General features: G+C 38.8%; 1 pseudogene across 1 annotated transcript; it reads left to right on the top strand.

Annotated features, from left to right (window-relative positions):
- Positions 1–18,940: 18,940 nt before the first annotated feature.
- LOC104679550 lies at positions 18,941–19,707 on the top strand (annotated as a pseudogene). Its single transcript, XR_750340.2, has one exon. The product of XR_750340.2 is annotated as a regulator of G-protein signaling 5 pseudogene (transcript).
- Positions 19,708–22,986: the final 3,279 nt, after the last annotated feature.

Below are 22,986 nucleotides of genomic sequence, written 5' to 3'. Positions count from 1 at the left end.
GGGATTGCTGAACTTTGGGGTGGCTCTGGCTTGAGTAAGTCTCTCATCCACGAATCACACACAAAATCTAAATGCAAGGAAGTGAGGTAGAGATGATGAAAAGGCAGCTAGTCCTATGAGTGGGGGAAGCAAGATGATACCTAAATGTGTTATGTGTTTGTGGGCAAGTGTACAATCAAGGTGATAGATTGAGGTGTGGGGTAACATGTCCATCTCCAGAGTAGCTGGTTTACAAAGGAGTAATAAAGGATGGGTAACTATTTGTATAAGGTAGTGTCTATGAGGATATTCAGGCCTTGTTCTAGACAAGGAGTATCTGTCATGGGATCCTTAGGGTGTTGCTTCACCAGCCAGAAACTTCTGTGGCCACCGGTGGCTCTGCTTGGGTTTTGCTTGCACCTGCTGGGCTTGTTCTGACTACCTGGCCTGGCAGCCTGCACTCGGCTCATGCTACCAGCCTGTATCCCATGCCTGCCAAGGGCGAGCCAGGTGCAGAGGGGCAAGGTATGTGTGAGCAAGCAAGTGCAGGATCCGGCCACTGTGCACAGCCAGATATGCCAGCTGTGGCAGGGCAGGCAGCTCCAGGCATGGGCACATGTGCCAGCACTGTGCAAGGCTGCAGCTGGACCACCTGTACACAGCTTCTACTGCAGGCACCCACATCTCTACGAGAGGACCGTGGTGGCACCTTGAAGCCTGGAGATACCAGGAACCACAGAGTCCCAAAGAGGGTGTCACAGCCTTGACTCAAGGAGCCCCTAGGTCTGGGCTCCCCAAAGGTCCCCAGCTCTTCTCTCCTTCTTGTCACCCACAACATGGCAAGTGGGGGAGCATGTTTCAGCCCTGTTTGTGTTACAACTCTTTCAGTTCCATCATTCAGTGGGTTCCAAGTACTTGTGCCGCATCCAGGAAGAATGAGGTTTGTGCACAACTGGAGGTTGAGCATGGCAGAGAGTACCTTCCTTGAGCAACACAACAGTTCTCAGGATGCCTGCAGGGGGTAGCTCCTTGCCACAGGCAGGTCGTCCTGGTGAGAGTCTAGCTCTCAGTAGAGAGGAGACCTACAGTGGGTATCTCCTTTCCACAGGCAGGTTGTCCCAGTGTCTGTGTGAATCTAGATGAGTCTGGGGTCTTTAGAAGCCCAGGAAGGAAGAAGTGTGTGCTGATTGGTCCATGCGTGACCATGGTTAGGCCTGGAAAAAGCACCCTAAGTTTTCACTCCAGACTTCAACTCCCCCACCCAGAACTTTCAACCCTGCCCCCAGGCTTTAGGCAGTCACCTTTCTGGGTTGAAGGTGGCATTTCACCAGGAACCTGTCTCTTTCTGACCAAAAACCTGTCTGCCTCCTGCCATCAACATGCTGTCCATGGTGCCCATGCTGTTCGTGCCAAGGGGTGCCTGCAGGCCCACACCAAGCTGCATTCGGCCCCCAACCCCGTCTCCCTTCCATGATCACGGGTGCCCAAAGTTCAGAGGGGGTCCAGGAGGCAGGGGGACTGGTGTGTCAGTGTCGCCACACGTGCACGAACAACTGGCTGTATCACAACAGCACCCGGGCTTGGCCACAGCTTTGCTTTGCACCGAAGCAAGTGCCAGGAGCCAGGAGAGGCCAGACAGTGGGAACAGGCACTTCTGAGCCTGTAGGAGAAGAGGTTTCCCAGGCCTCCAAGAGTGCAGGGGTGCCAGGTCCAAAGCTGTGGCTGGGAAGCTTCAGCTGTGCCTGGGAGCACGGGGCTCCCACCTTGCCAACTCAGTAGGGGGCGGGGCTCCCAGCTGTTCTCAGCTCCCACCGCCCCCTCAGAGCGCATAACTGCAGTCACACATCTTCCTGCTGCAGCCAGCATCTTCACAGTGGCTGCTGTAGACAGACCACTGCTGCCATCAAATCCGAGTGTCAATTATCTAAAAACAGGAGATGGATGATAGAATAAGCTGGCATAGAAACCTTATTAGAAGAAAAGCAAAGCAAAGTTCTACCATATTTGTTTTGAAATGGAGGTTAAGAATTGTCAGTGAATGGCAATCGACTCAGAAACTGGTTGACAGGGAAGATCTGGGCTTTCTATATTTGTAGAAAAGGATTCTCTGGGTATTTCATTTAGTATGACTGGATAAGCCCGAGAAGCTGGAAACAAGTTTGGGACTGGCAATTCACAAATTGTTACCAAGTAATTCACTAACATTGCAAGTGAAAACAAGAATGTTGACTTGCCTTCCTCCAGGACTTCCAAGAGCATCAGAGGAGATAACATATGTACAAAGTACTGGTTGTTTTAGGAGTAGATATCGACATTATTATCACTGCTTTTCCCTTTGTTTGGATGCTGGGTGAGCTAGCACATAGCAAAGATTGGGTAAATAGCACTAGGAGATTGTAAAGCTCTAATTTGAGACAAGATGATAAGAGTGGAAAGCTTGCAGCAGAGCAAGTTTTCAGTACTAAAACTGCGTTAGAAGGAACGATAATAATGGTAACATCAGAGGAAGGGAACATTTAATTGAAGGAAATTCTTTTTTTATTTTTTGGTAATTGCTTCAGGTCCTTGACAAAAAGTATAGATAAGTGATCTGTGGGAATATATTTTGTACTTTGGGAATAAATTATAATTCACTATCTTTATATCAGTCTAAATTCATCGACTCAGTTTCTTGGCTTTTCTAAGCTTGATTACTTTCACAATAATTTTATAATTTTTATATTGTAGCATTATCATCATTTAGAGAGTGAAAAATATTTTTTCTTTGAAATATATTATTTTCTTATATTTTTTTTCTTTTAGGTACTCAAGAGAGAATATTGACAATTGTTTTAGTCAGTCTGGACTGCTGTAACAGAATATCATAGACTGGATGGCTTTATAAATAACAGAAATTTATTTCTCATAGTTCTGAAGGCTGGAAGTCTGAGGTCAGGGTGCCAGCAAGCTCTGGTTCTGATGAGGGAACTCTTCCAGGTTGCAAACTGCTGAATTCTTATTCCTCACATGGCAGAAAAACGGCAAGAGACCTCTCTGAGGTGTCTTTTATAAGGGCATTAATCTGTTTCATGAGGGCTCCTCTGTCATGACATAATTACCTCCCAAGGGCCCCATCCTCCAGCATCAATCCTTTGGTGGGTGAGGATTTCAAGATATGAATTTTGGGAGAGACACAAGCATTCAGTTCATGACAGAAATGGTAGTGTTTATCTTGAGGTTTCTTTACCACATGCAGAAACAATTTTTAGCCTCACAGAAGATGGAGTGACTTTTCACAATAACTTATCATGTGCTTTATCTTAAAAGTGGTGTCAGTGTCTACGTAAAGATCCAGGTGAAGAGCCTCCTGTAACTTGTGATGTGAATGTTTGTAATGCATCAGCATTTACTAGTAAAACATAAAACTCTGAATTTGTCCTTGTCTTTCTTTACTCTAAGCTGTTTTAGGATGGGCATACCATTTAGTCATCTTTTTAATTATATGCCCTGCCTAAGGGAGTTAGTTGCAATTAATAAATACCTGTTAAATTGAATTACATGGATGTGGCAAAATAGTCTTAGTAGGACTTAATAGGTTTAATAGGACTCAGTAGGTTTTAAAATTTGTAGTTTTATTCTAAATAAATCAAAATCAGAATAATACTTTTTGATATTTATGTTTAACAAATAAAACCTTGGCCTCCTTTGTGGTGGGAAACCAGTCCCTGATATTTCACTTAGGTTCTTTTCTATTTTCCCTAAGGGTCAGCTGGTCTGAGAAATAAAGGGAAAGAGTACAAAAGAGATACATTTTAAAGTTGGGTGTCCGGGGGAGACATCACATGTTGGCAGGTTCCGTGATGCCCCTGGAGCCATAAACCCAGCAAGTTTTTATTAGCAATTTTCAAAAGGAAGGGAGTGTACGAATAGGGTGTGGGTCACAGAGATCACATGCTTCAAGGGTGAAAAAAGATCAGAAGGCAGGAGGTCAGGATGAGATCACAAAGTCAGGGTGAAACTAGAATCACTAATGAACTTCCATGTCCTGCTGTGCGCACATTGTTATCAATAAACAAGGTTCAAGAGCAGAGAACCGGTCTGACTAGAATTTGCCAGGCTGGAATTTCCTAATCTTAGCAAGCCTGGGGGCGCTGCAGGAGACTAGGGCACGCTTCATCCCTATCTACATCTGCCTAAGATAGACACCCCCAGAGTGGCCATTTCAGAGGCCTCCTCTGGGAATGCATTCTTTTCCCAGGGCTGTTAATTGTCAATATTCCTTACTGAGGAAAGAATTTAGCAATACTTCTCTTACCCGTTTTCGGTAATAAGAGAAATACAGCTCTGTCCTCCCTGGCCCACAGGCAGCCAAACTTTAAGGTTATCTCCCTTGTTCCCTGAAAATCACTGTTATCCTGTTCTTAAGGGGCCCAGATTTCATATTGTTCAAATACAAATGCTTTACAAACAATTTGTGCAGTTAACGCAATCATCACAGGGTCATGAGGTGACATTCATCCTCAGTTTACAAAGATGATAGGATTTAGAGATTAAAGTAAAGACAGGGATAAGAAATCACAAGAGTATTGATTGGGAAAGTGATAAGTGTTCATGAAATCTTCTCAATTTATGTTCTTCTGCCATGGCTTCAGCTGGTCCCTTCATCCACAGTCCCTGACTTCCCGCAACACTCCTTGGTTCACATTCCTTAGACATTAATAAAATACTTTTAAACTAAAAGTTGGACCACAAAGTCAGCCTCTGTTTTTCAAGTAAATATTTGGCAAGTATGACTTTCACCCATGCAAAGTGACTCACACTGACTTTTTTACCGTGCTAATTCTTTCAATTCTAGTTGATGTGCTGCCAAAGGAAGCTAAACTCTACATCCAGTTGGACAAATTTTATTATAGTCGGAATAAATTACATTGAAATAGTCCTTATATTACCTACAAAGTAATGGAGCAACAATGGCAACAATAACAGCAACAAAAACCTCTCACAGTTTCATCTTTTAAATTTGAAGTTAGTAAAAGCCAGTTTATATTTTACTTTTGTGAATTGCTAAGAATAACTTTCTAAAGTTGGGTTTCTTAGATCTTAACACTTCTTTTGCTGTGTTTAAGGTACGTGTTCAAAAGTTGTTTCTTTGGAAAATGTCTAACCCTATTTAAGTTCGATTAATTTCCTAAATAGAAATTTGTAGATGCATCATATTACCAATATATTTTCATTAAACAAAACTCCCCAAAGATTTAAAACCAACTGAAACTTCAAAATTTCCGTTTTGAAGAGGAGATCATTCTGGGCCCTCAGTGAAGCACAATTATTCACAACACTCATATCACTTTATGATACAAATCATCACCTGGAAGGGTAGCTCTTTCATCATATCCCATTGATACAAAATAAAAAACTTAATTTTGAAGAATCACAAGACTTCCTTAGAGCTGCATCACATTTTTGAACTCCTGATAGCAAGCTGGATAACATTTCCTCTCTGGGGTAATGCATTTAGTAGTCTACAATGGCAGCACGTCTATGTGGGTGTCTTAAATTGTCATCATTTGCTGAACTCTGAGAAGTTTAGGTTCTAGCAGTGATCCTATTAAAAGTTCTTTTTTCCCCTGAGGATTTTCAATTCTGGAAAAAATAAAAAAATCACCCCATGATTTTGCACACAGGACAACAACCTGAGGAAAATTTAATTTAAACCATTCTCCATGCAGCTCTGTGTACAATGTTAGGTTATTCATATCTTATAGAAAGTAAAAGAAAAAAATATCTCATATGTTCTTTGTTTTTTTCCAATATGTGGAAAATGTTGCTAATATGTAGCATAATTTGTTTCTTGAAAAATATTACCTAGTAAATGTTTTATTGTTTAAATTACATATATTCAACAGGAAATAAAAATAAACTGATGAGGATTTGAACCACTGGACACTTCAAGGTTAAAAACATACATCAAAATACAATAATATTTTATTAAATTGAAGAGCAATTTATAGTTTAAAACCCATACATAATTTCATGATTTATTTCTTACTAAGCGATACATGTTTGTATTAGAATAACTAAAGGCAAAGTTACGAAGTTGAATGACCAATAATTTTCACACATTAAAAAGATATCTGGCAGAGTAATATTTTTGAATATTACACTAGTTTGTTTTCCATATTTCCAGGTATCCCATGACCTTTTCCAAAATATTCCATTTGAAAACCCAAGGCAAAATATTGGATTTTAAAAGTATCGTTGCTTTTATAAAGAATAGATTTAGAGGAATAGATTAAAAGCTTAAACTGAACTACAGATGCTCTGAATTGAGAAAATAATTGAATCAGAAGCTGAGAAGGATTTTTTTCCAACTCAACTCCAAGGCATATTGGCATTAGAATACCCATATAGTAAGGCCAGTTGAGTGAAGAATCCTCTGCTTCAGCCCTTTGTCCCCCAAGTGACCAAGTGTCCCTGTACCGGTGCGGCAGGAAGTGAGCAGAAATGTCTTTGTGAAGTGCCTGCATAGGTGGGTCTGAGGCAGCCTATAGAGTATCCTCTGGCTTTAGTGTGCTTTCCATTACCTAGGAATAACAGTAACTGGGTGCCAGGAGCCACTGAACCCGACATGTGTTGCTGTCTGGATGAGGAGAAAATAGCCATGAAATTTGTGAAGATTTAGAGACCAGTTGCAAAAATAGATTTCAGTAAGTGAATCAGTAAGACTAGATGATTAGAGATTAGACCAAAAATATGATAGTCTTTTAATGCCTCTGGTCCTTACAACTTTTACCTAACTTTAGAAAACTGAAGCAAGGAGGAAAAAGGAGGGATGGAAAAAAGTTGAACTGACTGACAAACAACATCTACTGTGCAGATAAGACAAAGCAATTCACATTATTGAAGGATGACAATAAATTTCCTATACATGAATTTATGGAATATGATGTTTATTGGTTATATATGTGTGAACTATACTCTAGTTAATCTCTTCATTTTAAACTACATGTTACATGCAGAAATTTATCATTTTATTTAGCTACATAAAATATTGCCATGTATCACATCGTAATTACACTACGGGGATGTGGCTGAGTTGTGTGGGGTACAAGTAGGAAAAGGGCTCTGGCTAAATAAAAATGATGCTGTGGGGCTATTCAAAAAACAACTGACTAGGGTCCTTGTTTTGTTGTTATCTAAGCATTTGAAAATGTCCTCTATAACCTGCCTTAGTTTCCTCAGGCAATTACCTCTGACAAAGAGAAAAGTAGACACCGACAGCTGGAAGATGCTCTGACACTATCATTTATGTCTTGGTGTTGCTAGGAGCTGGCTCAGCACTCACAGCCAGGCTGTGGTGTTCTATTCTACTGCTTGACAAAAACAACTTCAAAGTACATTCACGTCAGAAAAGGGTACTGTGATTATGAAGGAATAAGACAAAAACAAGGCACCCCCCATAATTACACCTAAGCACAGAATAAGCCAAGAACAATGTCCAAAACTAAAAAAAGCGACCCTCTATTCTGGCTAATGTGTGTAATTGCTGCTCCTAGCCTCTATTTGCTCATTTCACCTCGTAGGTTAAGAATGATTAAGGTATAAAATCAGTAAATTACCTGCTTTATTGGCATTATTGAATCCAGGGCAGACCTCACTTCTTCAAAACCTCCCTAAAGTCACCGAATTCAAACAAAAACTCTTGTAGTGATACAGTTTGGGTCTGTGTCTTTGTCTACATCTCATGTCCAACTGCAATCCCCAACACTGGAGGTGGGACTTGGGGGAAAGTCATTGGATCATGGGGCCAGATTTCCCCTTTGGTGCCATTTTCCTGATAGTGGTGAGTTATCACGAGATTTGGTTGTTTCAAAGTATGTAGCAGCTTCTCTCTCTCTTCCTCCTGCTCTGGCCATGTGAAGACGTGCCTGATTTCCTTTGTCTTCCACCATGATTGTAAGTTTCCTGAGGCCTCCTCAGTCATGCTTCCTATACAGCCTGTGGCACTGTGAGCCAATTAAACCTCTTTTCTTCATAAATTACCCAGTCTGAGATATTTGTTTATAGCAGTGCAAGAATGAACTAATACATGCAGTAAGAGCTTTTTATATTCTCTTACCAAAATACTCTAAAATTTTCCATGGTGTGCAGTCTTCCTCATTGCAAGTAAAGAAGCCCACTTTTCCTTGACTACCAATGTGTGCCTTGTAAGTTTTGTGTGGAGGGCATTGATAGGTCCATAAGGGAGGTAAAATCCCTTGATCACCATTATATCTCCAGTGTCTTTGCAGTCTCTCGGAACATAGTAGCTATCCAATAAATACCTGCTGTAATTAATAAATAAACATATGTGTTACTAATTTTGTATATCTACTATAAAAATATAGAATTAATTTTTATAAGAAGCTCTGCAATAGATGACAGATCATAATTTTTAGGCTTCCAATGAACTAGTTGATATTTGGAAGTGTCTTCTCCAATACTGCAGATTCTGAAAGATGCATAAATACATAATATCCAAGCATAAAAGAAACAGAATTGTTTAAAATGCCAACTACAAAGTCTGAGTTATTGGTGAATTAAACCTTTATTTGAAATAAAATTTATTTATAATAAATATTTAATTCACCAATTCTTCAGACTTCACTATAGTATAGCTTAGAGAAAAATGTCAGTTATTTCACAAAATATGAATGTCTGGAATTCAGTTTCACTGATTCCTACAGATCCTGACAGCCATTAAGAATAAACTCAAAGCAAAACAAAACAAATGAATTTAAAAGAAAACAAACTGCAATTAACAAAGTGTATTTCTCTTTTGTATAGATTTAGATGCAGATGCAGAATTAAATATGTACTATCAACTATAAATGAAGATTCACTTTTTGGCAAAAAACTATACAAAGTACTCTAAGTGATATATTCCATACTAATATGAACTGCCTAATACTGTCAGTAAATTTGTAACTGTATTTATTTTCTTGGTCGTTTCCTTCTGGCAGTAATTCTTCTCATAGTACTTGTGTACTATCCACTTAAGTTTCTAATACAGCAATATTAATCTCATTCTGGTTTTATTATCACATCTTATATAAGAAAACCAATAAAGTTTATTATATACTGAATATGAAAGGGAAATGCTAATGATCTCATGTTATGTATTCGACCATTTCATGTTAACTGTAATTTATGAGTATTTTATGTGAAAGTGTGTGGAAACTGAATATTAAGTTAACTGTGGAATAATTTATGCATCACAGCTACTGCAAAAGTACTATTCTTTTTTATTTTTGCTATGTTTGGAGTTCAAAATAATATATAGACTAGTATCATAAGCATATTAGTGGCTAGATACACATTTTTATTAATATCAGGTACGCTTTTGGTAGCTTTTCAAAATATTTCCTGATATTCTCAATAATTTTTTCTATCTTAAAGTTTAGGAGAATATTTGTGAGTTTACCTTACTTTTTTCAGTGCATAGTTGGTGTTCATTATCTTTTGCACAATGGCTCATAAAATTTCTGAATTGGCCAGAGATTGTTAATTAATATGTAAGCTATCATTTAGTCTGTAAGTTGAAGGTAACTGCAGTGGTTGTTCATTTTTTTTAATGTATTAACAGCTCTATTTAAATCCTGCTAAAAGCAGTATGTTATCAAACTAAATATTTGAACAACTTGATTAATAAGACAGATTACAAAGGAATCTAGGTGTTTACTAATATGCCATAATAAAAAAATGGGCAAAATATTGGTCATTATGTTTAACCTTGATTTTAGTTAGCATCACAAGTAGAAACATTCACCAACATGAAATCCTGGAACACAGCCAGTGCTACAGGGGTGAAGTTTTTCTTTGCTACAGTGCAGCTCCACTGGACTAAACAAGTATAAAAAATGGATGACAGCAGGAGGACACCTGGCCAGCTGTGGTGTGGTAAGCTGAACTGGGGAGATCTCAAATAGGGCAGGCTGAAGGAAAATGCCGCAGACACATTGAAGAACAATTTCAAGCAATGAAGCATGGCTGCAGAAGACTGGGAAATAATATCAGGGGAAAGACTGACCCAATGTGGAGCAATTGGAGCAGCAAAGGTGTGCAGCCAGGTGAAGTTGCAGCACTTCAGCTTGCAACAACTTTTGTAAAGAGCAGTCACTCTCCCAATCAAAGAGCCCCATCCACCTGTATTATCTGAGTAAACATGGCAAATTTCTTACTTTTAGTTGTATTTCAATTTTTTAAATATATTTTTATGAAAAAAATCTCAGTGCTATTTTCAAATAGTTTCAAGTTTCCAAAAGTTCTTGCATAATGACGAGTACCATATACAAATTAAACTGATAGTAGGTTTGGAAGCAGGTGTGTCCATAAAGAAAATAATTCTGTTAGGGAACTTTCACATATCTGTTTGCCTTCACAGCTTTTCTGGAAGGTCAGTTAATCCATGGCTGTTGGGATATAGTGAAATAGTTAAAAGCAGTTTTAGGAGTCAGGCCATCCAAGAGTTAAAATCATGTCCATAACAATTAACACAATTTTAGCCCTGGGCAAATTGCACAGGTCTCTTACCTTCCATTAGAATATTTGTATAAAGAGGCACTCATAGGGCGATTGGAAGTATAATGTTCAGAAAATGCTCAGCACTGTGCCTGACTACATAGTTATTACCAGGGGACCTATTTTATTTTATTTTTTCTGAATAGTCCATATAAAATAAACAAGAATTCAGTTGTTCTCATACACAATATTGGTGTTTCAAGGAAATGTATAGAATCTGTGCAAAATGGAGTGTGGGTTCTATTCAACATTATAGTACCTTTTTATGTGAAAAGAAACTAAACGATAATGAAAAATATTAGTTTCTGAAGGAATACTTTAAAAAGTGGATACAATTTATTTATGAATTATATTTGAAACTGACTTTCAGTTGAACTCTATGTGGTCTTTGTTTTTTTCCATTTTTATCTGTCTGGTTGCTATCACAGTGCCTGAGAGAACGACTCAATAGCTAAGTGGCTGTAGAATGTTTGAATGTAGTGTGCACTTAACTCCAGAGCCTTGATTTCGTTGCTAATACACGGTTTATTTTTAATAAATCTTTAGTAGGAAATGATGTCTTCTTGCCTTCAAATATCAAAAGATGTGTTGTTATACAAGAAAAATAACCTCTTTTGGCCTCAGATAATTAAAGAAAGCTTAGCTTTATTTTTAAATTATATATCTGAAGCGCAGCACTATTTAAAATAATGAAACTATTCCCACTTTTTCCTTTATCAGGTGGAATCCAACTACATTATTTTGTTATCATTTATCTCTTTCAGCAATTTTCTTTATGTCCTTGAAAGACCCATCTTTGATCTGATCAAATTTCATTTTTATTTCTTTCTAATTACTTTATTCCTATGTATTATTTAGATATTATATAATATATAATTTTTTTTATTTATTTATTTATTTATTTATTTATTTATTTATTTATTTATTGAGACGGAGTCTCGCTCTGTCACCCAGGTTGGGGTGCAGTGGCTGGATCTCAGCTCACTGCAAGCTCCGCCTCCTGGGTTTACGCCATTCTCCTGCCTCAGCCTCCCGAGTAGCTGGGACTACAGGCGCCCGCCACCTCGCCCGGCTAGTTTTTTGTATTTTTAGTAGAGACAGGGTTTCACCGTGTTCGCCAGGATGGTCTCGATCTCCTGACCTCGTGATCCACCCGTCTCGGCCTCCCAAAGTGCTGGGATTACAGGCTTGAGCCACCGCGCCCAGCCCAATTTTTATTTTTTAACATTAATATAACAATGTCTACGGTCCCATAGCTGCTATTTATAAATTTACATAATTTTTACATAAATACCACTGAAATTTAAAACCTGATCCAAGTACATTATCAGAATAATGATCTCTCCCTGATAGACAGTAACTTTTTATAGAGATATATTTTGAGTTGTACCTTATGTTGTATAACACATCTTCCATCTGATGTTTAGAAACTATGAGAAATTTGATCATGGAGATTAAATAATTCACTTTAAATTTTTTTTAGGTTTGTTCTGTGTGTTCTAATTTACTACATTAAATTGTGTGCTCATTGCAAATGAAGACTTTCAATATTTGACTACATGATTTCCACTTTTCTTACAAGGGGCTCCTGATGCCCTTGGATAGACCGAAAGATCAACTTCAAGGACTGTTATTGAAAATGCCAGTTATCTGGAGACTAGTAGCCCATATAACATTTTTAGATAATGAGGTTGAAAACAAATGTAATGATTGGAAGGAATGTCTAGTCCAAATAAGGGCTCTTCTATCCTTTCCACTAATATTGCTAAACTTTATTTAAAGATATTTAGTGACTTTGCCATATCTACCTCATTAATACAATTTTTCTACAGTTTGATTGAACTTACTGTCAAAAAGTTTGGCAAATATCTAAAATAAATATAACTTTCTTCAACATAAGTCCAGCATGTCTAGTTTGACATTAACATCTAATGTTAATATTTCTCTAAATTTTACCAGATTCTTATAACGTCACCAGGAACCTTAATTAACTAGTCATCTTTTGTTTCTGAGTTGATTTTCTGATTTTTAAAAATGAGAAATCTGTGTAGCTTTATGTATCACTATCTTTTAATTGGTTTCTATTTTACTGAATTCAACTTTGCAATGGCTTATAATGATTCAAATTTCACAGTAGGTGTGTCTTTCAAAGAGCTTAGTACTTATTGCAAAAATCATCCTATAGGTCTCTACTACTTTCCAGTGAAGGAAAGAAAAATTTAAAAAGCACAGAGCCATGTAGAAACATAATGTAGAATTTGAATTCCAAACTACAAGCAGAAAACAGATTTTCAAGCCTTCATAGATTTCTTAGGGTTGCACTTTCATTTATCAATCTTTATATCCTATAAAATTTACTTTATCCATGAAAATGAAACATTTTTCTGAATATTTGAGTTAATTGCTCTCTTTCATATTTCAATATTATATCATATTTAGGCATTATCTTTTAATGTAAGTAATAACTAACTACCTCTCAGATTTAAAGAGTCTAGAAAACAGATCCTTATCATTTCTTCTAAGCAATTTAGGATGCCAACGCACCCTGACAGCAACTTAGGCAAGATGATTAAACAGGTTTGGTAGAAAATAATATTCACAGTCATTTTGGAATGCTGCAGAAAAATACAGATTATACACATTTGGTAACAAAATTATATTAGTCTATTTTCTAGGATGCATATATTCAATAATTTTGTTTAATATGTGTCAAGACATTCTCAGTCTTTTTTTGTTTGTTTGTTTGTTTGTTTTTGAGACAGAGATTTGCTCTTGTCGCCCAGGCTGGAGTGCAGTGGCGCAATCTCAGCTCACTGCAACCTCTGCCTCCTGGGTTCAAGGATTCTCCTGCCTCAGCCCCAAAGTAGCTGGGATTACAGGCATGCACCACTAGGCCTGGCTAAATTTTTTGTATTTTTAGTAGACATGGGGTTTCACCATGTAGGCTATGCTGGTCTTGAACTCCTGACCTCAAGTGATCCATCTGCCTCGGCCTCCCAAAGTGCTGGGATTACAGGCGTGAGCCTGTAATGCCCAGTCTATTCTCAGTCTTTTTAACAGAGTTAATATGTGACTTTTAATTTTTTTCTATTAATAAAATAAAATGTAAACATTTTAATAACAATCAGGAATTTTAGGTCTCCATCCATGTTAAGAAATTCCTTTGGTGCTCTTTATAATGGAAATTGTCAATTATTCTGCCCATAAATCATTTCACCATTTACTAACAGCTATAAGAAAAGTGGGGATGCCCTCTCTCACCACTCCTATTCAACATAGTGTTGGAAGTTCTGGCTAGGGCAATCAGGCAAGAGAAAGAAATCAAGGGTATTCAGTTAGGAAAAGAAGAAGTCAAATTGTCCCTGTTTTCAGATGACATGATTGTATATTTAGAAAACCCCATCATCTCAGCCCAAAATCTCCTTAAGCTGAGAAGCAACTTCAGCAAAGTCTCAGGATACAAAATAAATGTGCAAAAATCACAAGCATTCTTATACACCAGTAACAGACAAGCAGAGAGCCAAGTCAGGAATGAACTTCCATTCACAATTGCTTCAAAGAGAATAAAATACCTAGGAATCCAGCTTACAAGGGATGTAAAGGACCTCTTCAAGGAGAACTACAAACCACTGCTCAGTGAAATCAAAGAGGACACAAACAAATGGAAGAACATACCATGCTCATGGATAGGAAGGATCAATATCGTGAACATGGCCATACTGCCCAAGGTTTTTTATAGATTCAATGCCATCCCCATCAAGCTACCAATGAGTTTCTTCACAGAATTGGAAAAAACTGCTTTAAAGTTCATATGGAACCAAAAAAGAGCCCGCATTGCCAAGACAATCCTAAGTCAAAAGGGCAAAGCTGGAGGCGTCACGCTACCTGACTTCAAACTATACTACAAGACTACAGTAACCAAAACAGCATGGTACTGGTACCAAAACAGAGATATAGACCAATGGAACAGAACAGAGTCCTCAGAAATAATACCACACATCTACAGCCATCTGATCTTTGACAAACCTGAGAGAAACAAGAAATGGGGAAAGGATTCCCCATTTAATAAATGGTGCTGGGAAAATTGGCTAGCCATAAGTAGAAAGCTGAAACTGGATCCTTTCCTTACTCCTTATACGAAGATTAATTCAAGATGGATTAGAGACTTAAATGTTAGACCTAATACCATAAAAACCCTAGAAGAAAATCTAGGTAGTACCATTCAGGACATAGGCATGGGCAAGGACTTCATGGCTAAAACACCAAAAGCAACGGCAGCAAAAGCCAAAATTGACAAATGGGATCTAATTAAACTAAAGAGCTTCTGCACAGCAAAAGAAACTACCATCAGAGTGAACAGGCAACCTACAGAATGGGAGAAAATTTTTGCAATCTACTCATCTGACAAAGGGCTAATATCCAGAATCTACAAAGAACTCAAACAAATATACAAGAAAAAAACAAATAACCCCATCAAAAAGTGGGGAAAGGATATGAACAGACATTTCTCAAAAAAGACATTCATACAGCCAACAGACACATGAAAAAATGCTCAGCATCACTCGCCATCAGAGAAATGCAAATCAAAACCACAATGAGATACCATCTCACACCAGCTAGAATGGCAATCATTAAAAAATCAGGAAACAACAGTTATTGGAGAGGATGTGGAGAAATAGGAACACTTTTACACTGTTGGTGGGATTGTAAACTAGTTCAACCATTATGGAAAACAGTATGGCAATTCCTCAAGGATCTAGAACTAGATGTACCATATGACCCAGCCATCCTACTACTGGGTATATACCCAAAGGATTATAAATTATTCTATTACAAAGACACATGCACAGTTATGTTTATTGCAGCACTATTCACAATAGCAAAGACTTGGAATCAACCCAAATGTCCATCAGTGACAGACTGGATTAAGAAAATGTGGCACATATACACCATGGAATACTATGCAGCCATAAAAAAGGATGAGTTTGTGTCCTTTGTAGGGACATGGATGCAGCTGGAAACCATCATTCTTAGCAAACTATCACAAGAAGAGAAAACCAAACACCGCATGTTCTCACTCATAGGTGGGAACTGAACAATGAGATCACTTGGACTCGGGAAGGGGAACATCTCACACCGGGGCCTATCATGGGGATGGGGGAGGGGGGAGGGATTGCAATGGGGAGTTATACATGATATAAATGATGAATTGATGGGTGCTGACGAGTTGATGGGTGCAGCACACCAACATGGCACAAATATACATATGTAACAAACCTGCACGTTATGCACATGTACCCTAGAACTTAAAGTATAATAAAAAATAAATAAATAAATAAATAAATAAATAAAAAATAAAAAAAAATTAAAAAAAAAGAAAAGTGGAGGTCAGGCGTGGTGGCTCATGCCTGTAATTCCAACACTTTGGGAGGTCAAGGCAGGCGGATCACGAGGTCAGGAAATCGAGACCATCCTGGCTAACATGGTGAAACCCCATATCAACTAAAAGTAGAAAAAAATTAGCCAGGCAGGGTGGCACATGCCTATAGTTCCAGCTACTCAGGAGGCTGAGGCAGGAGAATGGTTTGAGCCCAGAAGGTAGCGACTGCAGTGAGCCAAGATTTTGCCACCGCACTCCAGCCTGAGTGACAGAGTGAGATTCCATCTCACAAAAAAAGAAAGAAAGAAAGAAAGAAAGAAAGAAAGAAAGAAAGAAAGAAAGAAAGAAAGAAAGAAAGAAAGAAAGAAAGAAAGAAAGAAAGAAAGAAAGAAAGAAAGAAAGAAAGAGAAAGAAAGAAGGAAAGAAAGAAAGAAAGAAAGAAAGGAAAGAAAACAAAAAAAGAAGATAAAAAACAAAACTGGGGGTGGAGGGGCGTGGGCGTGAGGGACAGGAGTGAAGGAGTAAAAAACATCCAAGGAAATACAACCTACCAAAATAGTTCACCATAAACTTTTAGTAATTCTTTAAATGAGAAACAATTGTTAAACTGTTTGAAATTGAATTTTAGTGATAGCAGTCTTATTCACTGAATCCTTATTTTTATTTCCACTTAAACTCCTTCTACTCCCTTAATTCTAAGCATTTTGGAGGTTTTATCTTGCTTTTAGTTCCTTTGTCTACAATCCACATTGCTCACCAATTGGTCCTAAATATCTGTCTCCAACTTTGACTGATTTCCTGAGTAATACTCTTTAGTTTTCAATTGTCTACTACAATTTTACATAAGTGCCTTATTCAATATTAATCTGAAAAATATTTTTTGAGAATGTAAAATTCAACAGGTGAAGTTTGGGGCACTGGGGATAGGTTGAAATTTAATTGAAAATAATCTTGTCTTTTTGAAGATAATATTCCAATGAATGAGAAACTTAAAATAAGCATATTTAGCAAGTAATTTATATTATATAATACAAAATAAAAATTATCATTTTTTAAAAAATCAAGGTGGATAAGAAAGGTAGGGAGCTTCAGAGCATTGTGGTAAGCCTTACTGAGAATTTGACATTTAGTCAAAAACAAAAAAAGGCAGCCTGTGCATATATCTGCAGAGAGAACGTTCCAGGCATAGGTAACAGCCAGTGCAAAGCACTTGTTGCATGAATATTTCTGGCATAATTAAAGAACAGCAAAAAAGTCCAGGGGAGTAGTAGAAGAGGAGATATGTAAAAGAAGACCACAATGTACAAATCTTTAGAAGCTATTATAAAAAAATAGCTTTACTGTTACAGAAAAATGATGGTGCCATTAGAAGTGATGCAATCATCTTCTTCCTGTCTTAAGACAATCTCTCCAATGCCTTTATTAATTTTTAAAAATATACAAACACCCAGAAATTGATTTAGAGTGGGTTAGACCAAGGTGGTAGCAGTAGTGTGATAGTGGGAAGTAGTTGGATTCTGAAGTATTTCTATCACAGTACCAGTAAAAAAGAATACACAGATTATTTCATGGTTTTTGGGCTGGGAATACTGAATGATGCAGTTGACATTAACTGAGATGGAGATGACTATAGGAGGCAAGGATGTGATGAGGGAGGCAGGAGTGTGGGCACTGTAATTATAAATGTCCAAATGACATCCTGCTTTCTTTCATTCCCTATCTTGATTTTTTTGTCTCATCAACCTCTGCTAATCCTATTTAATGTTTCTTTTTTACATCCCTGCTGTAATTGCCTACTGTTATTGTCATTGCTCAGACAAGTCATATTATTCTATAGCAAGTCTTTTTTTTTTTTTTTTTTTTTTTTTTTTTTTTTTTTTTTTTTTTTTGAGATGGAGTCTCGCTCTGTCGCCCAGGCTGGAGTACAGTCGCCCAGGCTGGAGTACACTGGCCGGATCTCAGCTCACTGCAAACTCCGCCTCCCGGGTTTACACCATTCTCCTGCCTCAGCCTCCCGAGTAGCTGGGACTACAGGCGCCCGCCACCTCGCCCGGCTAGTTTTTTTTGTATTTTTTAGTAGAGACGGGGTTTCACCGTGTTAGCCAGGATGGTCTCGATCTCCTGACCTCGTGATCCACCCGTCTCGGCCTCCCAGAGTGCTGGGATTACAGGCTTGAGCCACCGCGCCCGGCCTATAGCAAGTCTTTTTTTATGACGATTTCCAACATACAAAATTAACCACTATGTATGTGTCATGGGATCTTTGGGGTGTTGCTTTGCCAGCCAGAAATCTCTATGGTTGGGGGTGTCTTCTGCCTGAGTGTTGCTTGTGGCCACTGGGCTTGTTCCACCCTCTGGGCCCTGCAAGCTGCACTTGGCTCTTGCTACCAGCTCAGATTTCATACCTGCCAAGGGCAAGCCAGGCACAGAGCAGTTGAGGTGTATAGGCAGGCAAGTGTGGGGACTGGCCACTGTCCACAGCCAGGCACGGTGCCTATTGTGGTGGAGTAGGCTGCTCAAGGCACTGGCACAGGTGCCTGCTCTGTGCAAAGCTGTGGCTGGACTAAATGTACCACATGTGGCTTCTGCTGTGGGCACCATGTCTGGAAAAGGAAAATGCATTGCCACCTGGAAGCTTGCAGAAGCCAGTTACTGCAAAGCCCCAAGGAGGGTGTCACAGCCCTGGCTTGAGGACCCCCTAGATCTGGGTTCCCTGCAGAACTGCAGCTCTTCTCTCCTTCTCATCTTCTGCAACATGGTGAGCAGGGAGACATGTTTCAGCTCTGTTTGTATTACAGCTATTTCAGTCTCACCATTTAGTGTGTCCTGAGTTCTTGTCCCACCTCCAGAAAGAATGAGGTACATGAACAACTGTAGGGGGAACAAGGCAGAGAGGAACTTCACTGAGCCACAGAACAGCTCTCAGGAGACCCGCAGTGGGTAGCTCCTTGCTGCAGGCAGGTGTCCCTACATCTGTCCAGCTCTCAGTGGAGAGGAGACCTGCTCCTGAACTACCAAATGAAAAGAGGTAGTTTCGAGTTTTGAAGTTTTCAAAGACTGGCTCTGCTGTTAAGAAGTTGTACTTAAAGCGGAGGAACTAAGCCACCTGTCAAAATGTGCAAAGGACTTGCAGCTTTGCCCCACTCATGCCTGGAAAGGGCCAAGGAGATTAAGATCAAGTTGGGAATTCTCCTCCAGAAGCCAGACTCAGTTGGAGACATTGTCATTCCCTACAATGAGAAGCCAGAGAAACCAGCCAAGACCCATAAACCCTCGCTGGACGAGGCCCTGCAGTGGCGTGATTCCCTGGACAAACTCCTGCAGAACAACTATGGACTTGCCAGTTTCAAAAGTTTCCTGAAGTCTGAATTCAGTGAGGAAAACCTTGAGTTCTGGATTGCCTGTGAGGATTACAAGAAGATCAAGTCCCCTGCCAAGATGGCTGAGAAGGCAAAGCAAATATATGAAGAATTCATTCAAGCGGAGGCTCCTAAAGAGGTGAATATTGACCACTTCACTAAGGACATCACAATGAAGAATCTGGTGGAACCTTCCCTGAGCAGCTTTGACATGGCCCAGAAAAGAATCCATGCCCTGATGGAAAAGGATTCTCTGCCTTGCTTTGTGCGCTCTGAGTTTTATCAGGAGTTAATCAAGTAGTAATCTAGCCAGGCTATGAAATCATCCTGTGAGTTATTTCCTCCATAATAACCCTGCATTTCCCATTAATCTGCATACCTTCCCACAGCAGCTTTGCTCAACGATATCCACATGGAAAAATCCCAGGGGATGTTGCTTACTCTTTTTGCCCACATAGATTTCAATACTTATCTATTGTCCAAAGGCCTTGTTTCACCACTCAATTCTTCCTGCCCTGTTATTAATTAAGATATCTTCAGTTTGTAGTCAGACCCAGTCAGAATCACAGACAAATCCTGCCTAAGGCAAAGAAATATAAGACAAGAATATAATATCAATGAATGTGGGTTTAGGTAATAGATTTCCACCTAAATTGGTCTAAAACAGAATATAAGTGTGGACAGACCTATTTCAAAGGAGCTTAATTGATCTCACTTGTTTCAGTTCTGATCCAGGGAGATCACCCCTCTAATTATTTCTGAACTTGGTTAATAAAAGGTTATAAGATTTTTATGAAGCAGCCACTGTATGATATTTTAAGCAAATATATTATTTAAAATATTGATCCTTCCCTGGCACCACCTTCATGTTAGCTGGGTATTATTAATAAGAGATACAACCATGAATATACTGTGTTTATACAAAATCAATCTGAGCACAATTCATATAGATTTCTCTTTTATACCTTCCTCACTGGCCCCCTTCCCCTGCCCATAGTTACCAAATTCTGTTTTAAATCAATGACCTAAGGTGAACAATGAAGTATTTTATAAATGTATTTATGCTCCTAGACTATAGGTCAAATGTTTCCATTTTCAAATTATTTAAAATTCTTATGTGCTTAAAATTCATAAATTTCTAAATCCAATCATGTAAAATGAAACTGTTGCTCCATTGGAGCAGTCTCCCACCTAAATATCAAGACAGTTATACACTAACAAGAGAAAATATGGTCAAGTCTAAAATGGCTAATTGTCCTATCATGCTATTATCATAGAGTAATGACATTTATCTTCAAAACACAAAATTGTCTTTAGAAAAATAAATATGACTACAGGTAGAGGCCTTCTAGGTGAGACACTTTTAAGGTACACTGCATTTTGCAAAAAAAAAAAAAAAAAAAAAAGGTAATCTTTTAGCAAGCCCAGTATTCCCTCAGTATTTTGCTTCCTGCATTAGTAAATTTTACTTACAGTCAAAAGCGCAGATTTATACTCCTGACATGCCTCATTCACAGCTAAATGATAGGCCATAGGACTTTTGGTAGGTTTAAACTTTTAATTCTGTATTTCATGATTATAAGTCTTGCTAGAATTTTTTCTAATATTTAGTAGATTTGATTAATAATGATTCACAGAATTTAGTAACAGAATCAAACTAAACCATGTATGATGGTAGTCGAGATGAGAATATTAACTCAAAAGAAAGAGGGTGATTTTTAAAGGATTAATAAAATTCTGAAATGTTAAGTAGAAAAAAAAAAAGAGGTAGTTTCTTTTTACAGACAAATCATCTGAACATCCGTGTGAGTCTGGCTGAAACTGGAGTTGGTATGAGCTCAGAAGGGAGGCAGTATGTGCTGACTGGTCCATGGACAGCCATGGGTGGGCTTGGAAAAAGCACTATAAGTTATCACTCAGGGTGACGCAGACTCCACCTGGTACTGGCAGCTTCGCCCCCAGGCTTCAGGTTGTCATTGGCTTGAAAGTGGGATTTTACGAGGAACCCGCCCCTATCTGCCCAGGAATATGTCTGCCTCCTGCCATCAACATGCTGTCCACGGTGGCCAGGATGTTTGTGCTGAGGGGCACCTGCAGGCCCAGGCTGAGCCACCCTCATCCCCCCATTCCTCCCACGCTCGTCAGTGCCCAAAGTCTAGAGGGGGCTGAGATGGCAGTGGTCTGGCCTGTCAGTGCCACTCAGAGCACGTGCGCACCCAGCCAGGTCAACATAGCAACTGGGCTTGGCCACAATTTTGCTCCACAACAGACTGGGCACTGGGAGTGGGGAAAAGCCAGACACTGGGAGCAGACATTTCCAAGCCTAGGTGGCAGAGGATTTCCAGGCTCCCGAGAGCACAGGGATGCCAGGAATCAGAGCCACAACTGGGCAGCTGCCGCTTACCCAGGAGCACGGAGCACACAACCCTGGCCACGCCCACCCTGCTGCAACTGGCATCTTCACAGCGGCCACTCCAGATGGGCCACCACTACCATCATATGTGTGCCTCAGTTTGGAGCAACAAGAATTGACAATTCTACTAGCTTCATCTGTGCCCTTCTCCAGCATTTCCTTCCTTTTCTTTCCTTCTTTTTATCAAATTGGGGGATTTGTTTCTATATGTCTTTCAAAAAGAGGACATTTTTCTTAAATGACAATAATGCTATTATTGCATCTCAAGAATTAAGAATGATTACTTAATATCTTCTAATACCTTCTCCATAATAAAAGTCCTGATTATTTAAAAAAAAATAGTTTGTTTGAAATAGAGTTCAAATGAGGTACAATCATTGTAATAATGTTAATCAATTATCTTTTAATTCTGATGAGTAATGTTAGAATACTTTTTTTTTTTTTTTTTTTTTTTTTTTTGCTTTTTTCCTTCCTGAAAAGAAAAACTTTACTAAAGAAATTAGGTTAGATAGGTTAGATTGCCTAAAGACTATACCTGATTTTGACTTGACTGATTGTTTCTTGTTGATGTTGATCAATTTACCCCTCCTTCCCCTGCACTTTCTATTGACTTCTTGTTGAATGATAGCTCAATGTAGCGTTGATGATAGTCAAGTTCAATTTGCATGTGTGCCTGGGGTGGGTGAGCATGTTGTGTGCATGTGTGCTTGTGTAGAAATACTTCATCGGTGGTGCTGTCGGTAACAGCCTCTGAAGTGTCTCTATTCTCTCTTTCTTTATAAGGCTGGCAGAATTATCTATTTGGAAAACAGATCTTCTAAAATCCTTAACTGTTTATGCTTCAATAATAAAGCTTAAAGTTTTAAGCCAGTAATTATACACCTTCACAATTTGACCATAAAATCTGTGCTCCAGCAGCCTATGATCACTGACTGCCAGCTTCTCATCACTGTCAAACCCATAGTGGGTTTTAAGAATTAACAGAAAGGATATTTTGAGGGCACCTTGAATGGCACTGGTATACAAAAAGAACTAAAAAATAGTAGTTTTTCCTTTTAATACACTTTTTCATGTTTTTCCTTCAACTTAAAATACCTGGGTCTCACAAGTCTACCGATCTTTTTTTTTTTTTTTTTTTTTTTTTATTATACTTTAAGTTCTAGGGTACATGTGCACAACGTGCAAGTTTGTTACATATGTGTACTTGTGCCATGTTGGTGTGCTGCACCCATCAACTCGTCAGCACCCATTAACTCACCATTTACATCAGGTATAACTCCCAATGCCATCCCTCCCCTCTCCCCTCTCCCCACAAT

This window comes from Rhinopithecus roxellana, chromosome 18 (genome assembly GCF_007565055.1).
Source record: "Rhinopithecus roxellana isolate Shanxi Qingling chromosome 18, ASM756505v1, whole genome shotgun sequence".
Classification (NCBI taxonomy): domain Eukaryota; kingdom Metazoa; phylum Chordata; class Mammalia; order Primates; family Cercopithecidae; genus Rhinopithecus; species Rhinopithecus roxellana.
The sequence above is the reverse complement of the archived record's forward strand: the minus strand, read 5'-3'. Positions and strand labels throughout refer to the sequence as shown.